We start from the raw sequence: 6,000 nt of genomic DNA, 5'->3' as shown, positions 1-6,000 counted from the left end.
ACTAGCTATGCTTGTGGAACTTTACATCCGCTAGCTACTAGCTATGCTTGTGGAACTTTACATCCGCTAGCTACTAGCTATGCTTGTGGAACTTTACATCCGCTAGCTACTAGCTATGCTTTGCGGAACGTTACATCCGCTAGCTACTAGCTATGCTTGTGAACGTTACATCCGCTAGCTACTAGCTATGCTTGTGGAACGTTACATCCGCTAGCTACTAGCTATGCTTGTGGAACTTTACATCCGCTAGCTACTAGCTATGCTTGTGGAACGTTACATCCGCTAGCTACTAGCTATGCTTGTGGAACGTTACATCCGCTAGCTACTAGCTATGCTTGTGGAACGTTACATCCGCTAGCTACTAGCTATGCTTGCGGAACGTTACATCCGCTAGCTACTAGCTATGCTTGTGGAACTTTACATCCGCTAGCTACTAGCTATGCTTGTGGAACGTTACATCCGCTAGCTACTAGCTATGCTTGTGGAACTTTACATCCGCTAGTACTAGCTATGCTTGTGGAACGTTACATCCGCTAGCTACTAGCTATGCTTGTGGAACTTTACATCCGCTGGCTACTAGCTATGCTTGTGGAACGTTACATCCGCTAGCTACTAGCTATGCTTGTGGAACGTTACATCCGCTAGCTACTAGCTATGCTTGTGGAACTTTACATCCGCTAGCTATGCTTGTGGAACTTTACATCCGCTAGCTATGCTTGTGGAACTTTACATCCGCTAGCTATGCTTGTGGAACTTTACATCCGCTAGCTATGCTTGTGGAACTTTACATCCGCTAGCTATGCTTGTGGAACTTTACATCCGCTAGCTATGCTTGTGGAACTTTACATCCGCTAGCTATGCTTGTGGAACTTTACATCCGCTAGCTATGCTTGTGGAACTTTACATCCGCTAGCTATGCTTGTGGAACTTTATGAGCTGGATTTGCCTGTCTTCGCAATTAGTTTATGCTCGCGTACGCTCGTTAGCGTTTAACTATGTGTTTTTTGCGATTACTTGTGCTAATTTTGTTAGCATTCTGGTAGCAGAGACCCAGTGGGCTTATCTTTATAGCGCCACCTTGTGTGCTATGTTGGTAATGGTCTAAATCCCAGGATGGCAGAAGAGCGGTATGACTGTATGAAAATCTGTATACCGCCCAAGCCTACTACAACTTTATTTACATCCCCTCGGGACAATCATGAAAGGTACTGCCACAGCTATAATTATAACCTCCTCCACTTGTTAAGAAGAGAAACATATAGGACTCTACATCACTTCAGGAGAGACCTATAGGACTCTTCATCACTGCAGGAGAGATGTGTGTGTGTGTGTGTGTGTGTGTACAGTATACAGTTGAAGTCGGAAGTTTACATACACTTAGGTTGGCGTCATTAAAACCCGTTTTACAACCACTCCACACATTTCTTGTTAACAAACTATAGTTTGGCAAGTTGGTTAGGACATCTACTTTGTGCATGACACAAGTCATTTTTCCAACAATTGTTCACAGATGACTTCATTTGTAATTCACTGTATCACAATTCCAGTTGGTCAGAAGTTTACATACACTAAGTTGCCTTTAAACAGCTTGGAAAATTCCAGAAAATTATGTCATGGCTTTAGAAGCTTCTGATAGACTAATTTACGTAATTTGAATCAATTGGAGATGTGGATGTATTTCAAGGCCTACCTTCAAACTCAGTGCCTCTTTGCTTGACATCATGGGAAAATCAAAAGAAATCAGCCAAGACCTCAGAAAGAAATGTGTAGACCTCCACAAGTCTGGTTCATCCTTGGGAGCAATTTCCAAACGCCTGAAGGTACCACGTTCATCTGTACAAACAATAGTATGCAAGTATAAACACCATGGGACCACGCAGCCGTCATACCGCTCAGGAAGGTGACGCGTTCTGTCTCCTAGAGATGAACGTACTTTAGCGCGAAAAGTGCAAATCAATCCCAGAACAACAGCAAAAGACCTTGTGAAGATGCTGGAGGAAACAGGTACAAAGTATCTATATCCATAGTAAAATGAGTCCTATATCGACATAACCTGAAAGGCCGCTCAGCAAGGAAGAAGCCACTGCTCCAAAACCGCCATAAAAAAGCCAGACTACGGTTTGCAACTGCACATCGGGACAAAGATCGTACTTTTTGGAGAAATGTCCTCTGGTCTGATGGAACAAAAATAGAACTGTTTGGCCATAATGACCATCGTTATGTTTGGAGGAAAAAGGGGAAGGCTTTCAAGCCGAAGAACACCATCCCAACCGTGAAGCACGGTGGTGGCAGCATCATGTTGTGGGGGTGCTTTGCTGCAGGAGGGACTGGTGCACTTCACAAAATGAATGGCATCATGAGGCAGGAAATTTGTGGCTATATTGAAGCAACATCTGAAGACATCAGTCAGGAAGTTAAAGCTTGGTTGCAAATGGGTCTTCCAAATGGACAATGACCCCAAGCATACTTCCAAAGTTGTGGCAAAATGGCTTAAGGACAACACAGTCAAGGTATTGGAGTGGCCATCACAAAACCCTGACCTCAATCCCATAGAAAATATGTGGGCAGAACTGAAAAAGTGTGTGTGAGCAAGGAGGCCTACAAACCTGACTCCATTACACCAGCTCTGTCAGGAGGAAAGGGCCAAAATCCACCCAATTTATTGTGGGAAGCCTGTGGAAGGCTACCCAAAACGTTTGACCCAAGTTAAACAATTTAAAGGCAGTGCTACCAAATACTAATTGAGTGTATGTAAACTTCTGACCCACTGGGAATGTGATGAAAGAAATAAAAGTTTAAATAAATCATTCTCTCTACTATTATTCTGACATTTCACATTCTTAAAATAAAGTGGTGATCCTAACTGACCTAAGACAGGGATTTTTTACTAGGATTAAATGTCAGGAATTGTGAAAAACTGAGTTGAAATGTATTTGGCTAAGGTGTATGTAAACTTCCGACTTCAACTGTATGTGACGTGTAAAGTGACACGTTCAGGAACATGGAAACATGTCACACAGCTGTATATAGGACTCTTCATCTCTTCAGAAGAGGTGTGTGTGTGTACAGGACTCTTCCTCTCTTCAGAAGAGGTGTGTGTGTGTGTGTGTGTGTGTGTGTGTGTACAGTGACTCTTCACCACTTCAGAAGAGGTGTGTAGGACTCATGTCTTTAGGACTTAGGTTTCTGTTTAGAGATCTGCCTCAGTGTGAGAGAAGTTAGTTCTATCTATTAAATGGTCTTCCATTTTCAGGACTCTTACTGTGCACAATAAACCCCCAGTTGTAAGTCCCCACTGCACTGACACTGTTAGTGTGTCGTTTGTTGCTATGACTGTAAGAGCTCAGCCAGAAAGACAATCTGTTGCTTGGCCACGCATGAGCACTGTGAAATCAACCTAGAATAATGCTAGTAAATATTGAAGCCAGCCAGCCAGCCTCTCTCTCTCTCTGTCTCTCTCCCTCTGTCTCTCTCTCTCTGTCTCTCTCCCTCTGTCTCTCTCCTCTGTCTCTCTCCCTCTGTCTCTCTCCCTCTGTCTCTCTCTTCCTCTGTCTCTCTCCCTCTGTCTCTCTCCCTCTGTCTCTCTCCCTGCTCTGTCTCTCTCCCTCTGTTCCTCTGTCTCTCTCCCTCTGTCTCTCTCCCTCTGTCTCTCTCCCTCTGTCTCTCTCCCTCTGTCTCTCTCCCTCTGTCTCTCTCCCTCTGTCTCTCTCCCTCTGTCTCTTTCTCCTGCCTTGTCATGAGACTGAATGTTATTATCTACAGGCTGAATGGAGGACTGCTATTGGAGCAGGTAATGCAGCTGCTTTCAGCAGACCTCCAGTCATTACTTCTACTACAGCTCATAGAGATGGCTCTTGTCATTACTTCTACTACAGCTCATAGAGATGGCTCTTGTCATTACTTCTACTACAGCTCATAGAGATGGCTCTTGTCATTACTTCTACTACAGCTCATAGAGATGGCTCTTGTCATTACTTCTACTACAGCTCATAGAGATGGCTCTTGTCATTACTTCTACTACAGCTCATAGAGATGGCTCTTGTCATTACTTCTACTACAGCTCATAGAGATGGCTCTTGTCATTACTTCTACTACAGCTCATAGAGATGGCTCTTGTCATTACTTCTACTACAACTCATAGAGATGGCTCTTGTCATTACTTCTACTACAGCTCATAGAGATGGCTCTTGTCATTACTTCTACTACAGCTCATAGAGATGGCTCTTGTCATTACTTCTACTACAACTCATAGAGATGGCTCTTGTCATTACTTCTACTACAGCTCATAGAGATGGCTCTTGTCATTACTTCTACTACAGCTCATAGAGATGGCTCTTGTCATTACTTCTACTACAGCTCACAGAGATGGCTCTTGTCATTACTTCTACTACAGCTCATAGAGATGGCTCTTGTCATTACTTCTACTACAGCTCATAGAGATGGCTCTTGTCATTACTTCTACTACAGCTCATAGAGATGGCTCTTGTCATTACTTCTACTACAGCTCATAGAGATGGCTCTTGTCATTACTTCTACTACAGCTCATAGAGATGGCTCTTGTCATTACTTCTACTACAGCTCATAGAGATGGCTCTTGTCATTACTTCTACTACAGCTCATAGAGATGGCTCTTGTCATTACTTCTACTACAGCTCACAGAGATGGCTCTTGTCATCACTACAGTGTACTCAGGACTAGAGATGGCTCTTGTCATTACTTCTACTACAGCTCATAGAGATGGCTCTTGTCAGTACTTCTACTGTAACACTGTTCCTCCCAGATGGGTGCGTCTTGAACTGTGTTGCTGAGTCGCTCCTCTCCCTCCTCTCTGTCCCTTCCTCCTCTCTGTCCCCTTCCTCCTCTCACTCCTCTCTGTCCCCTCCCTCCCTCCTCTCTGTCCCCCTTCCTCCTCTCCCTCCTCTCCCTCCTCTCTGTCCCCTCCCTCCCTCCTCTCTGTCCCTTCCTCCTCTCTGTCCCTCCTCCTCTCTGTCCCTCCTCCCTCCCTCCTCCTCTCTGTCCCCCTTCCTCCTCTCTTCTCCTCCTCTCTGTCCCCTCCTCTCCCTACCTCTCTCTGTCCCCTTCCTCCTCTCTACTCCTCTCTGTCCCCTCCCTCCCTCCTCTCTGTCCCCTTCCTCCCCTCACTCCTCTCTGTCCCCTCCCTCCCTCCTCTCTGTCCCCTCCTCCTCCTCTCCCTCCTCTCTGTCCCCTCCCTCCTCCTCTCCCTCCCTCTCTGTCCCCTTCCCCCCTTCCTCTCCCTCCTCTCTGTCCCCTCCCTCCTCCTCCCTCCTCTCTGTCTTCTCCCTCCTCCCTCCCTCCTCTCTGTCTCCCTCCCTCCCTCCCTCTCCCTCCTCTCTGTCCTCTCCCTCCTATCTGTCCCCTTCCTCCTCTCTGTACCCCTGTCTCACACACTCTCTGGTTGTCATGTCTCTCCACCAACCATAATGTGTGCTCCCAGAATGCTGAAGTATTTCATTTATAAAATGGCTCTTGACAACAATGAGTTTTTGTGGAGCCTGGAGTGTTGCTCATATCGTCTACAGCACTATGCTTTAGCACAGTTTGCCAGTCATCCATAAATCATATTCCTACTTATTCCTATTGGCTGGTTCCTTTAATAATTCATGGTGCTGACTGACTGACTGACTGTGTGTAGCTAGCTTGTAAACAGGCCCAGGGCAGCACAGTGCTGGGACTAGCCTCCCAGTCTTATTAGGCCCAGGGCAGCACAGTGCTGGGACTAGCCTCCCAGTCTTATTAGGCCCAGGGCAGCACAGTGCTGGGACTAGCCTCCTAGTCTTATTAGGCCCAGGGCAGCACAGTGCTGGGACTAGCCTCCCAGTCTTATTAGGCCCAGGGCAGCACAGTGCTGGGACTAGCCTCCCAGTCTGTGATGAGTGTATCTCTGTCAAACTTCACAGGTCAAATGTCATTGGAAGGATTTGAGGTTAGGCAGTGATAATGTCTTGACCTGGAACAACCATGTGATGACAGTAGTGTTTG

At 46.1% G+C, this 6,000-nt stretch overlaps 1 protein-coding gene across 1 annotated transcript in view; it reads left to right on the top strand.

The window, feature by feature from the left end:
* The window catches only part of LOC106591200 (cullin-associated NEDD8-dissociated protein 1), a 75,306-nt gene that overhangs the window by 34,142 nt on the left and 35,164 nt on the right, over positions 1–6,000 (top strand).

This window comes from Salmo salar, chromosome ssa07 (assembly GCF_905237065.1).
Source record: "Salmo salar chromosome ssa07, Ssal_v3.1, whole genome shotgun sequence".
In the NCBI taxonomy this organism is placed as follows: Eukaryota; Metazoa; Chordata; class Actinopteri; order Salmoniformes; family Salmonidae; genus Salmo; species Salmo salar.
The sequence above is the reverse complement of the archived record's forward strand: the minus strand, read 5'-3'. Positions and strand labels throughout refer to the sequence as shown.